The sequence below is a fragment of the Micromys minutus genome (genome assembly GCF_963924665.1).
Source record: "Micromys minutus genome assembly, chromosome: 6".
In the NCBI taxonomy this organism is placed as follows: domain Eukaryota; kingdom Metazoa; phylum Chordata; class Mammalia; order Rodentia; family Muridae; genus Micromys; species Micromys minutus.
In genome coordinates, this window is record NC_137975.1 from 61,058,541 (window position 1) to 61,081,791 (window position 23,251).

A 23,251-nucleotide genomic window follows, 5' to 3' on the forward strand; every position below is an offset into this window, starting at 1 on the left:
GCATAAAACTGGTAATTTATTTATGTGTGACTTAAGGGAGGGGGTTAAGTATTTAGCCCTGAAAGATTAGAGGAAAGGGGCTCAGTTTAGGTAGCTAAAAAAAAAGCCCCTATTCATTCTGGGTAATGGCTTTTTAGGTGTGGCCTTCTGGGTAAGGTACACTGTGAGTAACTCCTCCTTTAACTCCATTAGGAAGTGTAAGAAAGTCATTAATACTGCAGAGTGAACTTTAGTATTGGCTCATTGTCCTGGCCTTAGGAAAAGCGGTAGAAGCTGGGGGAAAATTTAGTATTAGAATCCACTGTGCATTGAGTAAAAACAAGAAGAAGCCAAAAGCTTTTCTATTCAGACTAAGTTGCTTTACAAATGAAACCAATTGAAATTAATGACCATTTTATTAATTCCTAAAACCAAAGGACCAGAAGTTTATTTACTCAGACAATGTCCTAACTCAAGTAACCTTCCTTACCATGCTCATCAATGAAACTGAGATCAAATGTGATGGGGTCTCCTCCCTGCCTGCACACACACACACACCATGAAAAGAGCCTTGATAAAAACAGAGTTTTAGAGGGAGGGGAAAGGAATGAGAGAGAACAACGAGGAACATCGAGCTCAGGCTCTGAACTCAAACACTGAAAACTCTAGTCAGCAATGTGTCAGTGAACACTCTGCTCCTATGCAAACATTCAATGGATTGTGATCATTGATACAAGGAAAGAATGATATATGCATCCTAACATCTATACTGCCATCTTGACAGTTGTTTTTATATATTGCATTAAATAATATCCATGATTAAAACAAAAAGAACTGAGCTATAATCACCAGTAAGTTTAACAGAGAAGATCAGAGGATTTTACCTCTGACACAAAAATATCAGGAAATGTAGAGTTATAAAATAAGTTTAATTTTATCAAATTCCTAGATCATTAGCATACTTCTTGAAGAAAAAGAGTATTCTGGTAAGAATGCCCATGATCATTTGCTGTTAGCAAAGGCTCTGGTAGGTGTCTGGGGTTTCTTCCAGCCAATCAAAGAGTGAGTAGTCATGCTAAAAACAGTTTTTTTTTTTTTTTTTTTTTTTTTTTTTGTATTTTCCTGTAAAGCTTCTACTCCCGAGGTGCAGGGTGTGGTGACAAGTCCTCCTTCATAGACTGGATTCCTTCTTCTTTTTTTTTTTAACAACTTTATTTTACAAAACAAAGATAAATGTACAGATTTTAAGCATTGTTTGCATAAAATTATACAATACATTTTTGTCAGTACTTTTTTTCAGATTTTAAAAAAATTTTTACATAAAACTGTATGAATATATTTTTTAGTCATTACTTGATTATTTTAAAGGTTTGATAGTATGCATTGAAAACTTAATAGTTACAATGAACTTAAAGTACATGTAAAACAAAATGTAACATGGAAGTAGTCAAAGTTTTCTTGTTGTATAGAGATTTTTTTGGTTTTTTTTGTTTTGTTTTCTTTATTTCTTGGACTTCATACAGTCTGTGAGTTGTTTCTGGGGCAGTGGGAGCCTCTGGGGTTAGCATCTCATTATCAGTGACTGCATATTATGTCTGTTCTTTTGTGACTGGGTTATCTCACTCAGAATGATATTCTCTAGATGCAGCCATTTTCTTAAGAATTTGGTCAAGTCATTGTTTCTGGTGGCTGAGTAGTATTCCATTGTGTAAATGTACCACAATTTTTGTATCCATTCGTCTTCTGAAGGACATCTGGGTTCTTTCCAGCTTCTTGCTATTATAAATAGAGCTGCTATGAACATTGTGGTGCATATATCTTTGTTGTGTATGGATTCCTTCTTTTAAAGAATAAATCTGTTATCTTTTTAACTCCACATACTGTTTGCTCATTAGTAATTTCCAATTATGAATTTGATTTCTTCAGTGCATTTTGTCTAGGCACTGATCTACAGTTACCTGGCAATAGCCAGGTGTGCATGACTCACTATAAAAGGAGCTGCTTTTCCCCTCCCCTCCGCTCCCCTCCCCTGCCTTCCCCTCCTCTCCTATTCTCTCCCCTCCTCTTCTCTCCTCTAACCTCCCCTGCTCTTATCTGCTTCTCTTCTCTCCTTCTCCCCCCACCTCTCTCTCTCTCTTCTCTCTCTCTCTCTCTCTCTCTCTCTCTCTCTCTCTCTCTCTCTCTCTCTCTCTTGCCTTCTTTCCCTAGCTCTGTCTTCTCACTTTTACCCCCTCTCTACCCATACCCCTCCACCCTGTCTTTTGATATTCATGGCCTGCCACAACTCCTCTATTCTCTTTGCCTTTATCTCTATTCCCCCCTCATCTCCCCCCACCATGTTCTGAATAAACTCTATTCTACACTATACCTTCTTATGGCTGGTTACTGAGGAGGAAGGAATGCCTCAGCATGAGCCGCCAGCGACATCCTATTCCCCAACACCTTACCACACCTGTACCAAACATATTCTTTCTCTCTTAGCCAGTTGACTTATTAATACCTTTTAAGCTCAATAAATAAGGTGGCATTTATTCTTTTACTTTTGGGGTCTTGTCTGTGGATCAGAGTCAAGAGCTAGACAATGGAAAGCCATAAACTGAAATGTTATAGAATCATGTTGTCCATTTTGTCTCTGCTTGTTCTCAGACTGCACAAGACAAGTTTCTCACTTAATATACCAAAAAGGCTGGAACCAATTTATACTTATCATCTCCCTTCTGAAATGATTAATAAGTGTTACAGTGCAGTTATTCTTTCCACTGAGAAAAGAAATAATGGTCCTGAGTGAACAGTCGGACAGAAGAGTGTGAAGCTCCCCTGTCGTCTCCTTGACAGTAACAAAAGTCTCGCTATGTTGTCAGCCTGCTGTATTTCCTTTATCATTCTCGCCATCCCCCCTTTACTCCATATCATTTCATAGTTTCAATATGCTTTTTTTGGTATGGTTGGTTGGTTGGTATTTTAGAGATGAGTTTTCTCTAATGTCCAACTTTAAATAAGATAACTTTTTAGAAGATAATATTATTTAATATATCAAAAATAAATGAGTATTTACTATACATATTAAGTATATTACTTAGCATTTAATAGTATTATATATAAGATCATATATATTATATACCATCATATATATTATATGATATATATAATATATGGTCTAATATATATAACATCTATATGATATATGTATGGTCTAATATATGTATGTGTATATGTATATATATATATATATATATATATATATAAAACACATATATGCTATATATCTGTGTGCATTATATTTATAAATATATGTGTGTGTAAGTGTGTGTGTGTGTGTGTGTGTGTGTGTGTGTGTGTGCATGTGTTTGTACTCACTGATTTATTCACTGATGTGGATATATGGGTGGGTAGATAGATAGATATAGCCAAATCACTGAATACCAATATACTTAATAATTTGTGGCTTTATGATGTGAGAGAGATGATGCTTGGATTTGAGGATGTTAGGGTTATCCATTTTCTTTATCCTCATAGTTTAAAATACTTTGGAAACTTGTCTCACATAAATAAAAAAAGATTTTTTTCGCAGTTATTAATATTATTTTTTTATTTTGAGGGGAATTTTATACATGATACTATATTTATGTCATTGTCATTTCCACCCCTTCCCTTCCCTCCAATTTCTCCCATTACCCGCCTTTTTCAATTTCATGACCTCTATCTTCCTTAATCTGTTCTCTCTCTCTGTCTCTCTCTCTGTCTCTCTGTCTCTGTCTCTGTCTCTCTCTCTCTCTCTCTCTCTCTCTCACACACACACACAAACATACACACACAGAGTCAGACTGAGTCTATTAAGTCTTGCTTATTTATGTATATTTAGGGCTGAAAACTTGGGATTGAATTACTAATCAGGAGCTGGGTACCTGGAGAAGCCTGACTCTCTTTCTCTCAGCATTCATTGGTGAAAAAGATTTTCTACACGGAGTCAGCTTGGGTATTTGTTTATATATGACAGCTTATCACATATCACATGTAAACTATCTATACTTCAAAGGCACTGACTTTTAACAAAACTGGAAATATCTCCAGTGACATCAACATTGTCTAGTACATCTTTGCTGCCTTTGAATCTTTGCATGCCGAATATTTGTATGCTTGAATTTTTGTACATAAGAATTTTTATCTACCCACTATATAATGTGTCTTCCATTTAAAGTTCATGTTTGCAGGCATGGTCACCATGGACACATTGATTACAGTAATGATGAGTGACTTCCTACCCCAAGTGCTGCTGTGACCCTTGAGGATGCACCTGTGCATTCTTTTCTATACCGTTGTTGCCTTTCATTTACTCGCCGGCCGTAGTCTATATTGCTACTTTCCAAGTCAGAGCATCATCCTTAGATAAAAATTTACAATCTCACTGGGGTGATTAACTGATCTGTAAAGTCTGCACAGAAACAACATGGAAAAGGCAGTGATGAATGCCTGTTAGAGAAACCACTGCTTTCCTCCACCTTCATCTTGGGATTCCAGCAAATTACAGTTTGTAATGAACTGCAGGTTTCTTCTGATGAGTACAAGAATGAGCACTTGGCTGTTTATCAGTTTTCCTCTACCAATGTGACATCTCAGCTGATTACTTACATTATGGCTAATTTGCAACTTATAATCAGTCCTAGTTTCTTAATAAATGTCTCATGAGGTGACAGGAGCTGCCATTTGCCTCCATGTTCTGACTTCCTAGTGTAATCTGCTAGCATGTGGAATGGGAGTGGGGGAGGAGACTGCTGGATGTCACACACGTGTCATTTGCAATCATGTCCTGGAGCTTCAAAGGGGCACGCAGAGTCAAGGCCCTTCACAATGCATTACTGCACATGAGAAAAGCATGATGGGCTGCCTTCGTGGTTTTTTGTTCGCACTTTGGACTCTGAAGCCTGAAGCTATTACTACAATGGGGAAATTAAAACTGTGTTTGGATCATTCAAAGGTAAGGAATACATTTCTGACTTGGAGTAATGCAGCTACAGATGCTGCCCCCAGTGCCAATCAGATGATGATGATGATGATGATGATGATGATGATGATGATGATGATGATAACAATGACGATAAATTTTACAATATTTTAGCACACTACATTAATTAAAGGATATGTCATCACAGACCTGAGACAAACTAAAAATATTTACTGGCAGAAGCACTTCAAAACATTTTGAGAATAATGGGTATGAAAGACTAGGGGAGTAATGGGAGAAATATGATTGTTTAGAGGAACCCTTCTGCCCATCATCATCAATGTTCCTATGAGATGATAAACTTGGATGGCATTTGTGAAATCACAGGTGTTGACTGATACCTTCAAAACCACTTAGTTAAGGGCTCGTTTAATGGTAATGTGAAATGTTTATTAATATGTGATTCTAAAGTTCTGATGGCATCAGTAATCTTTAGAAGTTTTAAAAATAGACTTATTAGAGTTGAGTTATATGTCATTATTCAGTACTAAGAGGTTGACCCTGCAATCATAGTTGTAAGTATATATACATATATGCAAACCTATATACATATATATGTATAGTTATACAGGAATAGCAGATTGCTTATATATGTATGTATGTATATATATATATATATATATATATATATGACACTGTTTTTCTATGTTTGAATATAGCATATATATGTGTATGTATAATTATATATAAACACACACACATATATATGTTAAAGATGGCAAATAAAGAGTACAGAGGCCATGAATTTGAAAGAGAACAAGGAAAACAAAGAACGACAGGTTATTGAGAAGAGAAGGAGAAAGGATGAGCTGAATGATGATAAATATTTATTTCTTTCCTCAAAAAAATTTATCATCATACCCATAATCACTATCATAATTATGCAGATTAACGCTATATGTCCCAGTAATAGTTAACCTTATCAAACCTTTCTACATTCACTTTTAAGTATGTATGCAGTAATAGCTTTAAGTTATAGTTTTTCTTTTCCTGATAACTAATTAAACACTGTAATTACAGTATTTTCAGTATTTTAAGTCTCTCTCTCTCTCTCTCTCTCTCTCTCTATCTATCTATCTATCTGTGTGTGTGTGTGTGTGTGTGTATGTGTGTGTGTGTGTCTGTCTGTTTGTCTGTCTGTCATTCTGTCTGTCTGTATGTCTGTATGTCTGTGGTGTGATTGCTTTTGTATGAACTTGTTCTTGTGTCCATGGATGCCAGAAACTTTGAATTCGAGGTCATTGTGAGCCATTTGCTGTGGATGCTGGGAATTGAACCTCGGTCCAGTAGAAGAGAAGTATGAACTCTCATCTAAGAGCACATTATCTGAATGTATTGGAGTAGATACAATACTTTGTCTTCTGTCCCAAATCAGAGTACATTAGTACCAATAAAACTGAGTTATAGAAAACTAAAATGAAACAGTCTCCTCCTTTCATTTGACAATTGATTCTCCTAATATAGATGGTGGAGATCTAAACCCGTGTTTTTATGCTTGAGCTAAAAGCACACTTGCTCATTAAGCTACCATAGTCACTTTTGATTTACAGAAAACAAATATGAAATCACAAAAATGCGATTTTGATTTTGAGACATACACAGTGTTGTAAAGTCTTTCATTATGAGTATCAACTGAGAAAATTTACTGAGAATATGCTAATGAAGGACTTTCAGACACAAGATTTAAAAATAGTTAAGAATATGTCTGTCTTGTATCAGATATGAACTGATAAGGGAAACCAATATAATTTAATATAAGCCAGGGAGACAGAATCGCTTTTCTCAGGAAATGTAGAAAAAACAAACCTTAACTCAACTTAGAAATCTTAAATCTCCTGAAAGAAGTGAGATCAAATTTGAAGCATCTGCTAACAATTATGTAGAAATTAATTAAGTTGCAATTAACACAAATAGCAAAATTGCTGTTTAAACAGAAAAAGTAAGATGATTACAATGAAATACAACCTTCAGTCATATATCTTGAAGAATAAAATAGAAAGTAGAAGGTGAGCAGGAATTTGAAAGTAAATTTCTTGGCATCTTTTACCATGTATTAATGACATCAGCTCTATTTTGTATGACATAGATCTTATATACAATATCAAAATGTTACAAGACTAGAAACAGAAGACATGAATGTCAGAGAGATCTGATTACATGCAGCATGCGGGTAAGACTTCACTACAGTGACGCCAAGGCAGAGAAGGTGTCTTGGGCTTGCCGTGTGGATAACTAATGCACCTAAAACCTACATCAAGATTTGAGACAAAATAAAGTTAAATTGTTTTCATTAAAAATAGGTTGATTAGAGGGTCTTCAGGAACACTGCACCTCTGCATGTAAAGGCTGCAGACAGTCCCAGGTGCCTGCATGTCTCCATCATATTTATGTTGGTGGGATCGGACTATGATTATATGATAGAAAAGAGGTAAAGGAAATCATCAGTTGGTTTCTGCTCTCCATGGAAACAGTTCAAGTGCATGATTAGCAATATCAATGACATGAAAATGGAACAAATGTAACCATGAAAAGGATCAGAATCATCCACACTTGAGATGAAACTCTATAAACTTGTCATGAAGAAGGGTTGATGTGCTGTGGAAGTCCCAAAATGAAAGCCACCTAATGTGCCAACATGATTTTATTTTGATATTTTTATGGTCAGACAATCTCTAATACTCTCATGTTATGATTTTCCATAAAACTTATTTCAGGTTTTCATAATATTTTTTATCTGTTGGTCAGAATTCATACCAGACTATTATTTATTCTTTACATCTTTATTTGTTTAATAGAAACATGAACAGTGTTTGGAATACAGTAAAAACACACAGGACACACACTGGTATTACTGTACAACTTATACTTTAGACAAAAGTTAAACCAAATAGGAATAACAAGATTCCAAACACAAGCTTAAATTTCAATTAGTATTAGACAGTCATTAAATTCTAAGATTTGTGATGCAGAATGAGGTGTCATACTGACATGATTTTCTCTTTATTGTATCTCTCAAAACTGAATTTCCAGGAACAGTCACATTCTAAGGTATTAGCAGTTACTCCTTCTTTGTTCTTCATAATAAAAACATTAAAAAGCCTTAGTTTAGCCACAACATTATCTATATGTTATTTTGTAGATCAGGTGCTGGAAACTAATTGTTTTAACATCTTCAGAGAGGAGACATGTGGTATTCTACAGACTCCATGACACTTCATCCTATTTAAAGAAAATACAAATCTTGAAATCTTGCAAGTTTTTCTAGACTTTCAAGTTCTTGCATAGTCAATGAAGTTTCTCTTCTCTGTGGAATGGGGAGATAGGTATGATTTCATTTTGGGTAAAATCAGCAATTCAACTGGGTCAAGCTTCTACTTTATGGAAAGTGCCATGGTTATGGAAAGTGCCTAGGTGCTGAAGAGAACATGGAGCTGCATGAAATCACCATGTAGCCTATAAAAAGGAGGGACAGAGTCACAGAGATAGACGTGGTATATAAGGATTAGAACTTAACAATTAAATTACATGTAATCTCTCTGCCCATTAAAGACCTCTATGAACACAAATACAGCCTTTGTCTGTTTAGATCCTAAGATGTTTTCTACACAGAACACACTGTAATTACAGTTCTTTCTCATCATAGTTAGGAAAACTCAAACTATATATTGAACTCAAGGGATTTATGGCCAACACTTGGAGAAAAAAAATATTGTGATGGGAGGAAATAGACCCACAATTAGAGGGCTAACCACCAGAACTTCTTTTAAGAAAGAAGCTCTTCGTAGTTAAAATGGGGGTCATTGGAATAAACATCAGAGAACAAAATTTGAATACACAGTAGAGGAAATAAGGAGAAAATTTCATGTGACAATAAGTTTCTGATGTATTATTTTTACTTATCAAGTAGAATTCAAGATTAAGAACAATTAAGAGAAAAGAATGGAAAAGATTGTAGCTTCCACCCTTCAGAAGAAAGCACATCTACCAAAGCCTTTACCTTTAATACCAGGTCCTCAGAGTGATGAGACAATACATTTCCATGTGTCCACCCCTTGCTCAATAATGTATGTTAAGGTAGTCATAAGGAACAACTTCAAATTCAGTCCTGATGAATAACCACACTACTAGATCCTCTAAAGCATTTGCTTTTGTTCTGCATCTTGAAAACTCAGGATTATTTCCAGCAGATGCAGATCCCATAATCGTAACCACTACAGTCTTGCTATTTTACTATGAGAAGCATAGACATGTCATCATGCCTCAAGGGTTTCAGCTGAAAAAATAGAAAAATATGTCTGAGCAAATATCAAATGGTGGATCTGTAGATCAGAGGCTCTGGTGTTTATGAGTCTTAAACATTATGAACATATAGTGTAGCCAGATGTCTGCTGTGATGGAGAAATGACTAAAGGTATATGGTGACAAGATCATACGCCTGATATGGATGATAAAACAGCTTTATTTTTTATAGGTTTAAGTGGAAGCATCTGCCAACTTACCCATGGTAGACTGTTATTTATTTCTAAGTGTTGCTCCAGTATAAGCTACCAAGTCTGCCCAGGGCTGCCTTTTGGAAACTGAGCCACTCAGGTCTACTGACTACTTGAGTTTCCTAAACTCTGACATTGACATTTAGATTCTAATGTGAAGATTTCCTTGACAGATTAAGAGGTGTTAAAACCTATACTACTATGTATGTGAAAAGAAAAACAATACCAAAAACAAAGAAATTAAGACTTTGAACCGCAAGGTTGTCTTGCTGGTAAAAACACTTGCTTTCAAACCCAATGACACAAGTTTAATTCTTCGGAGAAGTAGAAGTTGAATCTAGCATCATTGCTGCTGTGGCAAGGGATGAGATCTGAAGACCCTCTAAGTCTGTGTGATACACATGGCATGTCATAACTTAAACCCTATGGCTGTAATAAAGACATGCCCTTTAATCCCAAACAATGTAAGTAAAGTTAGTATTTAAAAGGAAGCAGCCAAGTTTGATGTGTTGACTAATTAAGGAGCAGACAAAATGACAACCACATCATGGGTAGTCTTGTTTTTCATTTCCCTGATGACTAAAGATGGTGAATATTTCTTTAGGTGCTTCTTAGCCATGCAATGTTCCTCAGCTGAGAATTTTTGTTTAGCTCTGTCACCCATTTTTTTAAATAATAGGATTATGTGATTCTCTAGAGTCTAACTTATTGAGTTCATTTTATATATTTGATGTTAGTCCACTATTGGTTATGAGATTGGCAAAGATATTTTCCCATTCTGTTGGTTGCTACTTTGTGCTAAGGACAGTGTTTTTGCCTTACAGAAACTTTGCAATTTTATGAGGTCCTGTTTGACAATTCTTGATTTTAGAGCACAAGCCATTGGTGTTCTGTTCAGAAAAATTTCCCCAGGTCACATATGTTTGAATCTCTTTCCCACTTTCTCTTATTAGTTTGAGTGTTTCTGGTTTTATGTGGATTTCCTTGATTCACGTGAACTTGAGCTTTGTATAGGGCAAGAAGAATGGATTGATTTGCATTCTTTTACAAGCTGACTGCCAGTTGGACCAGCATTATTTGTTGAAAATGCTATCTTTTTTACTGGGTTGTTTTAGCTCCTTTGTCAAAAAGGTGGAATTGCAAGCAGGCACAACCATTCTGGAAATCAGTCTGGAGGTTCTTCAGGAAATTGGACATAGTACTCTCTGAAAACACAGCTATACCACTCCTGGGAATATACCCAAAAGATGCCTCAACATAGACAAGGATACATGCTCCACTATGTTCATAGCAGCCTTACTTATAATAGCTAGAAGCTGGAAAGAACCCAGATGTTCTTCAAGAGAAAATGTTGTACGTTTACAAAATGGATAATTGTGTAATATCAGCTATTAAAAACAATGACTTCATAAAATTCTTAGACAAATAGATGGAGCTAGAAAAATATCATACTGAGTGAGGTAACCCAATTACAAAAAATTCACACATGTCATGCACTCACTGATAAGTAAATATTAGCCCTAAAGCTAGGATTACCCAAGATACAATTCACAGACCACCTGAAGCTCAAGAAGAAGGAAAACCAAAGTATAGATCTTTCTGTCTTTTTTAGAAGGGGAACAAAAATATTCACAGGAAGAAATAGGAAGACAAGGTTTGAAGCAGAGACTGAAACAAAGGCCTTCCAGAGACTGCCTCACCTGTAGATTCAGCTCATATACAGCCACAAAACCAAGAAAATATTACTGATGTCAAGAAGTGAATGCTGACAGGAACCTGATATAGCTGTTTCCTGAGAGGCTCTGCCAAATCATGACAAATACAAAGGAGGATGCTTAAAACTAACCATTGAACTGAAAATGGGATCCATAATTTAGATGTTAGAGAAAGAATTAAAAGATCTGAAGGTATTTGCAATCCCATAAAGACAACAATACCAACCATCCAGAGCTCCCAGGAACTAAACAACTATCAAAAGAGTTACATGGACAGACCCATGGCTTCAGCTCCATAGATATCAGAGGATGGCCTTGTTGGGCACTGATGGAAAAAGAAGCCCTTGGCCCTTTCAAAGTTTGATGCCCCAGTGTAGGGGAATTCTGGGGCAGGGAGGCTGAAGTGAGTGGGTGAGTGGGGGAACACCCTCATACAAGGAGGGTGAGAAAAATGGGATTTGGATTATGGAGGAGAAACTGGGAAAGGGGATAATATTTGAAATGTAAATAAAATATATCCAATTTTGAAAATAAATTATCCTAGAGCTGTGAAGGATGATGTCACTATACACAAGGCAGGTTGAGCCTATTATTGGATGAGAAGGAAGGGTAGGTGGGAAAATGTCTAGGAAAGAGAGAGAAAGAAGAAAAGCAGGAGATTCAAGATGGAAGACAAGGATGACCCACATGGCTCTAAGTAGCCATCAGTAAATATGTATACTTTCTAGAGATGGATTTCTATAGATCAATTTATCTTGTCTAGGTGGGTAGTTCATTTATTTGTCAACTGGTTTAAGCTTATAGTGTGGAGTAATTGTGGATTGAGAATTAAACAAATAAATCTGTTTGATAAGTTATTGATTGTTGAGTCATGTTTTTACTGGGCTGTGAAGGACAGTGTATGAAAGCAATGACAGAGAGGCAGCTGGAAACAGCAGTTCTAGATCTGTTGCCTGTGTGATGTACACGGCTCATGGATTGAGATGTGTGGGTACCAGGCTTGGTAACTTACCACCTAGCTTAATGTGTTCATCTCTGCACTGAAATGGCTCCTCAGAGTGGGAGGTCCTGCAAAGTGAGACCATGGGACTGATAGCAATAGTACCTTTTTGTTTTTAAATATTTACTACAGAAGAACTGAAAGAAATTTATTTCAAAATTAAAGGACCTACCAGAAAGAGGAGGTTAGAAATAGAGAGAGAAAGTGTTAAAAAAAAGTGAAGAAAGAGAGAGAGAGGGAGAAAGTCGAGCAAGGAAATGAGGGAGAAGTGAGAACAAAAACAGAAAACATGGCTAAAGAAATCAGAGAAAGATTTAATAAAATAAGTTAGAGAGGATATGTCCAAATCTTAGGCAAATAGAAAAGAAAGAGAAGTGACATGAGAGGGGGAAATGGAGGGAGGAAGGGAGAGGGAGGGAGAGGGAGTGAGGGAGAGAGAGGTGTCAGATTTATCAGAACAGTTTTTACAGGGGAATACTGCAGGTGAAGACAGAGGAACCAAAGATTGAGAAGAAGCCAGAAGATTAGAATATATTGCTGAAATTAGTAAGAGCCCAGGCAGAGCAATTCAATCAGCAGCCTCAGAGATCACAACTGAATCAGTCATCTTTGAGTGAACTGTAGAGCCTGAGATGCTGAGTTGAGCCAGTCAGCCAGAGTTCAGAAAGAAGTAGAAAACCAGCCATTTCAGAAGATGAGAAATTCTAGGCCTACATTATATTTTATAAAGACTGGAAAATTCCAGGTCTAGGTCTCGGGATAGTCAGAGCAGAGATAGAAATGCTCACTCTGGGCTCAGCACCAGCCATGTATTTGTAAAACTTGGGTATGGCTCTCATCTCTTCACTTCATGTGAAGAAATAAAAGCAACATTTACAGAGACATATATAACAAGAGAGACAAAACCCCAGAAAATTTTTTCCTCTGATCGCTATAGGTTCACCATGTCTCGTTTTTTTTTTTTTTTTTTTTTTTTTTTTTTTTTTTTTTTTTTTTTTTTTTTGCTTTCACATATGTAACATGAGAAACATGTAATATGAAATGAGCAAAATAAAGGCAAAAAATGATTTTAAGTGAGATCCTAAAAAGAGGTATACTACCACATAAAATGCACAGACAACCTGGAATCTGTGTTTGCCATAAAGGTGGATCTCAGGTCACATACTCTTACCGATGATTCTTAAAAGTCATGGCTGAAATGAAATAGGAAGCTCCTGGAGACTCCTTGGGTGAGTGAGGATGGATTCACTGACAGCTGACACTAAATTCATCAGAACATTAGAAACTGTGGAACTGAAGTTGTTAAAAACACTTTAGTGGGCACAGCGAGGACAAGGAGCTCTACATGACTGAACACTTTAAAGTTAACAAGCCAGATAAGTCTGCAGACATCCGTGCATGCAACTGACTTTCTGACTCAGGTGCTATCTTCGACAGGGAACCCAAAATGATGTGAATTTCTTAAAGAAAAAAATGAAACAGTGGGTTTTTATTTCAGCATAAATAAATGAATGATATTTGATAATAACTATGAAAGAAATACATCAATCATTTTGAGGAGCCAATCAACTTATACAGAAGAGGAAGGGTAAATATCCTATTGTCTGGAAATGTTTTACAAGTATATTTTTATGGATTAATTTTTTTATATAGAGTATCATCAAGATTCTGTCACATTTCGGTGTTATTGATTTGAAACAGAAGTGGGTTTTGATATCATTTATTCCAGGCTACACACTGTGAAATTATTCAAATGCTTCATTTCCATTTGGGTTTTCCTATTTGTTTTAAATGTTATTACTCGCTCCGATGCATTTTCATTTTAGTGAACACACTGATAAATATTTCTATCAATTGCAGATGTGATTTTTGCATAAGTAACTAAAGCGCTGGTACCATGGTTTAATACAATATTAAACACCACAGGATCCCATATCAGCAATTAGAAAGTTTGTCTGCAGTTTGTGTAATCACGAAGGCCTTATGGAATGGTTTAAAGTGTGCTTATAATTAGTAAATTTTTTGCATTGCATATCTTTCCTAAAAAGCCGTGGCACAAAGGCAGAACGGATCCTAGTAGAATGCTGACGCAGACAAACCTTGCTCCTGATTGTTCTTATGCTCTCATCCCTGGTTTGCCAGCCCAGTGACCCTGCCATGGATGCATGCCTTGGCCAAGGGGTCTCAGATTTACCCGGTGTTGTAGATGCTCTTCACAGCACTCTTGCTGTCCCTTTTGGTCACAGTGTACATTTTACTCTCTTTGTGTTCGTTGGTATTTTCCTGATGTGTTTCCATCTTTTTCAGGTTGATGAAATTCTCCCGAAAGACTGTACGGCACACTCAGATCAAAGTAGCTTGATAGGTCAGCTCAGATGACATCAGCACCACAGTTCCTAGGATCCAAAATGGTTGGTTACCTACTCCATTTCCCCTATAATCTTACTGCTAATGCACTTAGTTCACTAACATAGTTGATATTTCATTATATTTTCACATGCGGGAAAAAGGCAGTGTGAGTTTTCTGTGTTAAAATTGATTTTACATTTTATTGGTGTATATTTATTATAGAAAGTTATGGATTTCATAATCAATGTTTCATTTAACTCTATCACATACCTTGATCGTCTTCATCCCTGTTACCCTGTTCTTTCTCCATCCTGGAGGTCCCCTCGTGTGAGTATCCCTTCCATTTTCATGCTAGAAGCAGTTCCTGGAATCCAAAGTTGGGTTCTCTAGAGGAGCATCAACTGCTCTTAACTGCTCTTAAGCCACGTTAGTTGCTCAAGGATAATCGATCGATCTTGCCTGTCACCCTATGGCCACATAACACCACCAGGATTCCTTCAGATTTCCCACTGAGCCACAAACATCTACTCAAACAGTAGCAAACTAGAAGGAAGTTGGCCTTTCTTATTTCAAGCTTCATCTATGTGTAAGAAAATTATAAAGCAGACATTGAACATTAAGACATGCATATTTATTCAAATAAACTTTGATATGGATGCAAATAGCAAAATAGCAAGCTGGTATCAATTATATTCTTTATTTTTAAAGGTACAATAATTAGCAGCTTTGCATAATGACTACTAGGGAAGCTCACTACAGTGAAAAGGTCATGAGAATATATCAAGACTAAAAAACTCTCATGAGAATAAAATATGCCTAATTATTAAATCTCAAACTGGGATATATTTTATCATACTGTAGTATTGGCCAAGTGCCTGGCTTTGTTCCTTATGACTCCCACATGTTTTAACTCAGCATGTATAACAAAAGTCATCAACTAAAAATTGTGATGTTCTTGGTTTTCCATTTTACAGATGGAGGAATATAAAGATGAAAGTAGTCACAGTGTATGTAGAGTCAGGGTTCAACCACAGAAATCTCTGTCCAGAAGTAATCACTACTAATTAATATCTATCAATATCAGTGACTTCAACTCACCAGTAAAATGATTGTGGAAGACACAGTCTGGGAGATAGAAGTGTTTAGTTTCTTATTCCTGAAGAATTAAAAACAACACATTTTCATTTTTTACTAAAAAAAAGAATACATTGTAATTTGAATAAGAAATGCTTCCAAAGCTATGGCACTTGCACACTTGGTCCCCAGTTGGTGATGCTGGAGGAATGAGCATAATGATGGGCAGCCTTTAAGAGTTTATGAGCTTGCCTAACTTCCAGTTTTCTCTACTTGCTTGTATTTAAGATCGACGATATAAATATTCTGCTCTGTGCTCTCTCTGTCTAAAGCCAGGACAACCACACTTTTACAGACTCTGAAACAATAAGACAAAGAATTTTACTTCCATATGTTTTATTTGGCCATATTGTTTTATTTCAGCAACAGAAGTATCTAATGGTAGGCTTGTTGCATAAATATAGGGAGGTACATAAATAAACATGCACAGCTAGACAGATTGTTGCAGAATTTAAACACTTACCACTGTGTACAGTAAATACAATAGATTGTGTAGCCCTTCTTTCCACACTTTCTGCTCTAACTCACTCACACTCTGAACTAAGCACTGATATTCATTAATCACTGATAGCAGGACTTGTTTTCATGTTTTATTTCTTTAGCGCATTTTTAGGTATACAGGTATTTCTTTCTCCCACCATCACACAATATTGCTTTTGTCTCTTACAATATTACGTTGGCATTCTGCACACATGTATTATAGAGGAAAATAATGTAAGGGTAGTGAAGTGGTGATCTTATGTACATATGTTTACATAAATACATCTGCACAACATTTCTATAGCGATGAGCCTAAAAATCACATCAGAATGTATAGATCTCTCAAAACCAATACTACATGACACATCAAATTGATTTCCACATTCATCAACACCAATACAGGTAGGTCTAAATTGCTACTTTTGGTCAATGACTCGTTCTCTCTCATTCCTAGTCATTTTCTTTCATTAGTTAAATATCCCTTATTTAGAAAGTTGAATAAGTGCAGTCAAGTAAAGTAGAGGTCAGCTAAAGATATTTATCCTCACCTTTTCTCAAGTAATCTTAAATCTGAAAGCATTTGTCTCATCTTCTGCCTTCAAGTTTTACACATATTTGAATGCCTTTAAACCCAGAAAAAGCATACAATTCTTTTTATACTCTACATATATGAAGATCTGCCCAATTACTGATTTTATTGATGGTTACTTGATTTCCTATTGTGAATAACATTATCCGGTCACTGAGAAAATCTGTGCCTCCTAAAAGTTTCTCTTCAATTAAAGAAATCTTAAGTTCCATTTTTTCCATTAGTGTTATATTGTTTTCTTCTTCCTCAATTCATATCACTGTGTTGACATACTTTCACCAGAACACTTGGAATCATCATATTTCTTTCCATTTCCTGCCGTTGCGGTTGGGATGTTGTGGCAACAGTTTTAATGACTTCTCTTGATGTTTGAGAGATGTTTTCTACATTTTAAAAACATGAGCTGACAGTGGCGTTACTGAGGAAAGGCTAAGTAGTTTAAAGGGGCTTTCAATCTGTTTATAAAATTGTTTAATCTGGGGCTAGAGAAGTAGCTCAGTGGTTTAGAGTTCAGGTTGCTCTTCTAGAGGACGTGATTTGATTATTAGTACCCATGTGCTGGCTCACAACTCTCTGTCAATTCAATTATAGGAGTTCAGACACTTTTTCTGTACTCCAAGGCAAGTCATGCATCTGATACACAGAAATAATTGCAGACAAATGCTGGCATACATATGATAAAATAATAATAGCATTAATAATAATTATAAAGCACTTATCTATCTTCACAATGAGTTTAGCCTTTGTAGAGAAGCTGCAATCTATTTTCAGTCCACGTTTAGAGTATCCCACTCCCATCACAATATCTAATACAGGCTTGAAATGCTTGTCATAAGCCACAAGGCAATTTTAAATGCTGACAAAAGCTACTACCATTTTAATTCATGTTGTATTTTGAAAACTGTTTTTGTTTATTTGTGTGTATGTGTATATATATATATGTATATGTATATGATGTATGTATGTATATATTCTTTTATGTCATGAATTTTTCACAGAAACAACATTTGCAATTAATAATTTATTTAATTTTTTAAATTATGACAAACCATAGAACACACGAGTTACTAGCCTAAGTGTGTTACAATTTGAATTTAGTGATATCAAGAATATTCCCATGGTTGTTTGGTCTCAGGAATGTTTTTATCTCTCTGTGCTGAAGCTCTGTACCTGCTTAGATGCAAGTACCTGGTTTTATAGCTTGCTTCTCACCTGACTGTGACATTTTCAACCTGTACTTATGAATTTGAATGCTCTGAAGATCGTATGGTATTCGTCTCACTGGGTCCATTCCATTTAGGGGGATGTCTTTAAGGTTATTTCTCACAGCAGTCAAAGTCAGTTTCCCACAGCATTAAGGATAAATTGTGTTCCACTGTAAATACCTATCATACTTTGTTTACCTTACGCCTATAGTTTAAGATCCCAACTTGACTTCTGTCTGTTGTAACTGATGCCGCAATGAGCACAAACAGGCCCATATCTCTTCCTGACTTTGGATTCAGTTTGGTGTGGTATTCTGACAAGTAGAATTGTGGCAGAACATAGCAGTTATATTTGAATAATCATCACCCAATCCTCTACAGTGGCAGTAACAATTTCTTCTCATAGTGTAGCAGAATAATCCCAGTTTACCCAAGTGATTGCTCCTTTTCTCCTCCTTCTCTGCTTTCTTGTTTTCCTGTCGTTCTTCCTTCTTAAAATGATTGTACTTGCAATCTCCATTGATATCCAAAGGAGTTTTCTCATTTTGGTTTTGCTATGTCTACCTAGTACACGGTGGTTTTGGAGACCATTTTATAAGCTGTTGACTATTTGCACGTTATCTTTGGATACATGCCTATTCAAATCTTTGCATGCTTTAATTTGCTTTTGTTTTCTGTTGAATTTTAATTTCTGTACCTGTTACTGTTATTTCACAGCATGTCGGCCTCTAATATTTTCTGAGTCTTACTCTATTTATTATAGACTAAATTTTTGTGTTCCCCTCAAAAAATATGTTAAAATTCCAAAACATCTATTCTGACTATATTCAGCTAAACTTTATAGAAGTAATTAAAAATCATTGGCATTTTAGGAGTGGGGTTCTGATACTTTGTAAGTTGCTTCCTTAAGAGAACTATTCAGATACATTTGAATTGATTTTGCATCTTATTTGAAGGTTTATGAAAGATGGAAGTCTCATGGCATACAGAAAAAAAAAAAAAAGCCCTAGCCAGGAACAGATCAGCAGAAACTTTGAACATGGCCTTTTGGAATCTAAAGATATGTACAACCATTGCACTTCATTTTGAAGCCAATCAGTGTATGATGTTACTCCAGGGCACCCAAACTTGGCCCAGAGACAGATGTCAATATTCTCTTCTTTTCAAGCCTTGTACACTGCATTATTCCACGCGAGCTTTTCTGGCTTCACATGTGAGTTTTCATCTATTAATGCAGGTGAAATTCCTTTGAGATGGTGAATGTGGTTATTGTCCCTCACTGAAGGTGAATTTATCTTTCTCCCAAATGCAATTGTTTTCTGGACACTAAATATCTCATATGAGCACATCCCAAACAAGTCTGAAGCTGTTTCCCTGATAGGTTTACTTTTTTAAAAATTAAAAATGGATTTTTTCAGTATATAATTTATCCTGATAATGGATTCCCCTCCATCTATATTTCAGTTCATTTCCACTACCCCTCCCATCCAGATTCACTGCTTTCAGTCTCTCATTAAAACATTACAGTCTTCTAAGAAATATTTTGTAAAATACAACAAAATAAAATATAGGATAAAACTATCACATCTGAGTTAGACAGGACAAAGAAACAGAAGAAAAGGAGCCCAGGAAGGCACAAGAACTGGAAAGCCACTGGTTTGCACACTGATGAATCTCACAGAAACACTACACTGGAAGCCATAAGCAGAAGACCGGGTGGAGACCTGTATAGATCCTGTGAATGCTGCCTCAGCCTCTGTGAATTCATGTGAGCTTTCGTCATGTTGATTTGAGGGGACTTTATTCTTGATGTCCTTCATTCTTTCTGCCCCTTATCTACACAATTTTTTGTCTCCCCTTTAGTGAGGTTCCCTGAGCCTGAGGGGAAGGATTTGATGGAGATGTCCTTTATAAACATTACTCTCTGCATAATGTCTAGCTGTGAGTCTCTGTATGTGTGACCATCTGCTACAGGAAGAAGCTTCTCTGATGATAACAGAGCAAGGTTCTTATCTAAGACTACAGTGGAGTGTCATTAGAAATATGGATATAATTTATGTATAATTATATTTAATGTTTATATAAATTTATAAATACATTTTATATATTTATATACATGTATATGTTTTTACATACAATATTATATATATGTAATGCACACATGTATACACACACAGACACACACAGAGACACACAGACACACAGACACACACACATACATATATCTTTGGTTCTATTCTAGGTCCCTAGTATATCTAATCTCTGGATCCTGGACAGTGCCAGGTATGGATTCCATCAAATAGAGTGGACCTTATGTCAAATCAGTTATTGATCAGTTACTCCTACAAGCATTGTTCCACCATTGTTCCAGTATATCTTTCAGGTAAGACCCCATTGTTGATCAAAGGATTTATGGTTGGTTTGGTGTGGATATAACACTTGGTCTTGAAATGGAAAGATGAATTAAGCTGTCAAAGTGTCTAACTTTATTTTTGATATTTGAGTGATGAAAGTTACCTTATCCATCCCTTTAATTCTCTTTCTCTTCTACAAAGGATCTCATCCAGCTACTAGAAAAGCTCAGTAGTCCCTCAAATGTGCTGGAAGACATTTAAAGCAAATAAGACCCAGCATTTCAGCACAGGGTCCTCTGTCCTATCCTTAACTCCTAACTGCATCATTATGCAAATAGTCCTCACTCAGGGTTGAATTTCCAGCCACTTTCAGCCTTTTCCAGAAGATGCTATGTCAAATGTCTCTTTCATGTTACCTATGGGAAAGAAACACTCAGTGTTCAGTTTATGTTTTTTGAGATTTCATTTCTTCTATATTTTTCCAGAGTCTGTATTGCTATGGCAATTTAGTTTAGTTTAGATTGGTACCTCCTGAAAAATTATAAGAAACAAACTAATGAAAGCCAAGCCTTGGGGTGAAGGCCAGTGACTTGCAGCTAAACTTAGGCCTTATCATCCAGATATCAAATTGTCACACCAGAAATCTCAGAATAAATCTTTATGATTATCAGCTACTGTAGCAAAGATTGGTGCCCTTCCTACTTAATCTTTGGTTTTATCACCTGGGTAACTTTAGCCAATTCCCACAGAAATCATTCTGCATCACCAATTCAGGACACTTCCTTTTCCTCAGAGTGAACTGGAATTCCTCAGAACACGCTTCATGAAGAACTTGATGCATGCATGTAAATATGTATGTATGTATGTGTGTGTATATGTATATAAATTATATGTGTATTTATGTACATATAAAAATCATTTTAAATTTTGTGTGCCCAAGAATTAGCATGTATCAAAGTTCTATATTATATAAAGCAAAATTATATATGGGTAAAATGTATGGTAAATGTGTTTTAACATACTAGACTACAGCTGATGATTCATTCTTTAGAACAAGATTATAAAGAGTGTACAACAAGAAATAACAGAAGAGTCTACATAGGTCAAAGTAACAGTACTCAGAAAAATAGAACTTGTCAAAGTGTGATGGCAGCAATATATGATACAGGATGAGGGTCTGTTAAATAATAGAGGGTTAAATATAGTAAAACTGGTTTGATTGTAATTTGCAAACATTGGATAAAAAGGTATCCAAATTAGGGGAGAGAAAAAAAAAACTTTCTTTTTAATGTATTTTACTACAAAGTAGGTGGAGCAGCAAAATAGACTTCTTATTTAGAGAACCAACTTGGATGATGGAAACGTGGGAACAGAAAATTCTGCCATCTCAGTGTAACTATTTCTGTAGTCCCGTACTAAATACTGAGCATATCACAAGAGCAGCATTTATGGACGCAAATTAACATAATAAGCAGAGGAAGGGTAAACTTTCGTTGCTTTATTTGAGGCATAAAGTGGTATCTGAATTTCCAGTGTAAGAGTCTCAGGGTTGCAGATAAACAGAGTTGGCAGGGGGCAGTTGAACGCTCTTGGTTTAGGTGGCCCAGAAGGGAGCTCCGTGGTAAAGGTGACCTAAGCTGAGCATTTCAGATCTGATTAGTAAACTGGTGTATCATACACCGTGTTGCAAGGCTTATGTGTCTCCAGACACTTCCTTCCAGGGTTTTTCAGTTCACTTTCACCAGCAAGGCCTCTGCACTTGTGAAGAATTCCATTGCAAAGAACCAATGGCTCTTGATACCCACCAGGGAATATGCGATCAAGGCAAGAATTAGGACTCACTGTTGGGAAACTGGCCAAGAACTGAAAGAGGTAACCTTGGAACCATCAATGGAAAAAGTCTTTAAAATTGATAAGATGGGAAGGTGGTTTGTTGATAGAGGAGCAGCTGTTGGTCTTGGAGCACTGTGCTACTATGACTTGGGAATGTCTAATGAGATTGGAGCTATTAAAAAGGCTGTAATTTGTCCTCAGTATGTAAAATAGAATTTATTATCCTTACATGTACTCAGCAGGAAGTATTGGTTTAACAGCTTGGTCTGCCTTGGCAGTAGCCAAAACACCTGCTCTCATGAGCTTCCTGATGACAGGCTCTTGGGTGACAATTGGTACAACCTTTCCAGGCATGATTAGAGCTGGAACGCTAGTATAGGCAATATCATATAAGCAGAGCCCAAGCCCAAAGCATCTCGCTTGGATGCTCCATTCTGGTGTGATGGGTGCAGTTGATCCTCCTCTGACAATCTTAGGGGTGCCTCTTCTGAGAGCTGCATGGTACACTACCAGTTTTATGGGAAGCCTCGCTACTGTGGCTATGTGTGCACCTAGTGAGAAGTTTTTGAACATGGGAGCACTCCTGAGAGTTGGACTGGGTCTTGTCTTTGAGTCTTCACTGGGATCTATGTTTCTTCCCCCTACCTCTGTGGTTGGTGCCTCTCTGTACTCAGTGGCCATGTATGTTAGATTAGTTCTTCCCAGCATGTTCCTTTTATATGACAATCAGAAAGTAGTCAAACGTGCAGAAATGACACTCCTGTATGAAGGTCAAAAGTATGACCCATCAATTTGATGTTGACAATCTGCATGGATACATTAAATATATTTATTCGAGTTGCAACTATGTTACTAACTGAAAGCAACAGAAAGAAATGAAATTACCTCTTGTGGTGTTTCTGCTCAGTGATGTCTTGCTTGTCTACTAGGAGCAGATGGTCATTATAGTTTGCATCATTGGAATTCCTTGAGGTTTAGAAGATAACCTCTCGCTATGTTTAAAATGTTCCGTACTGTGACCCTTCAGGCCCAACTTTTCTTTCAGAGAAGAAATGCAATAATTGTCTTCCAAAAAAAAAAAAAGAAAGAAGAAAGAAAGAAAGAAGCAGTGTAAACTATTT

The 23,251-nt window shown here is 36.3% G+C and overlaps 1 pseudogene across 1 annotated transcript; it reads left to right on the top strand.

Annotated features, from left to right (window-relative positions):
- Positions 1-18,199: 18,199 nt before the first annotated feature.
- LOC308422021 (growth hormone-inducible transmembrane protein-like) lies at positions 18,200-23,009 on the top strand (annotated as a pseudogene). The gene is made up of 2 exons: positions 18,200-18,252; positions 21,989-23,009. The product of its transcript is annotated as a growth hormone-inducible transmembrane protein-like (transcript).
- Positions 23,010-23,251: the final 242 nt, after the last annotated feature.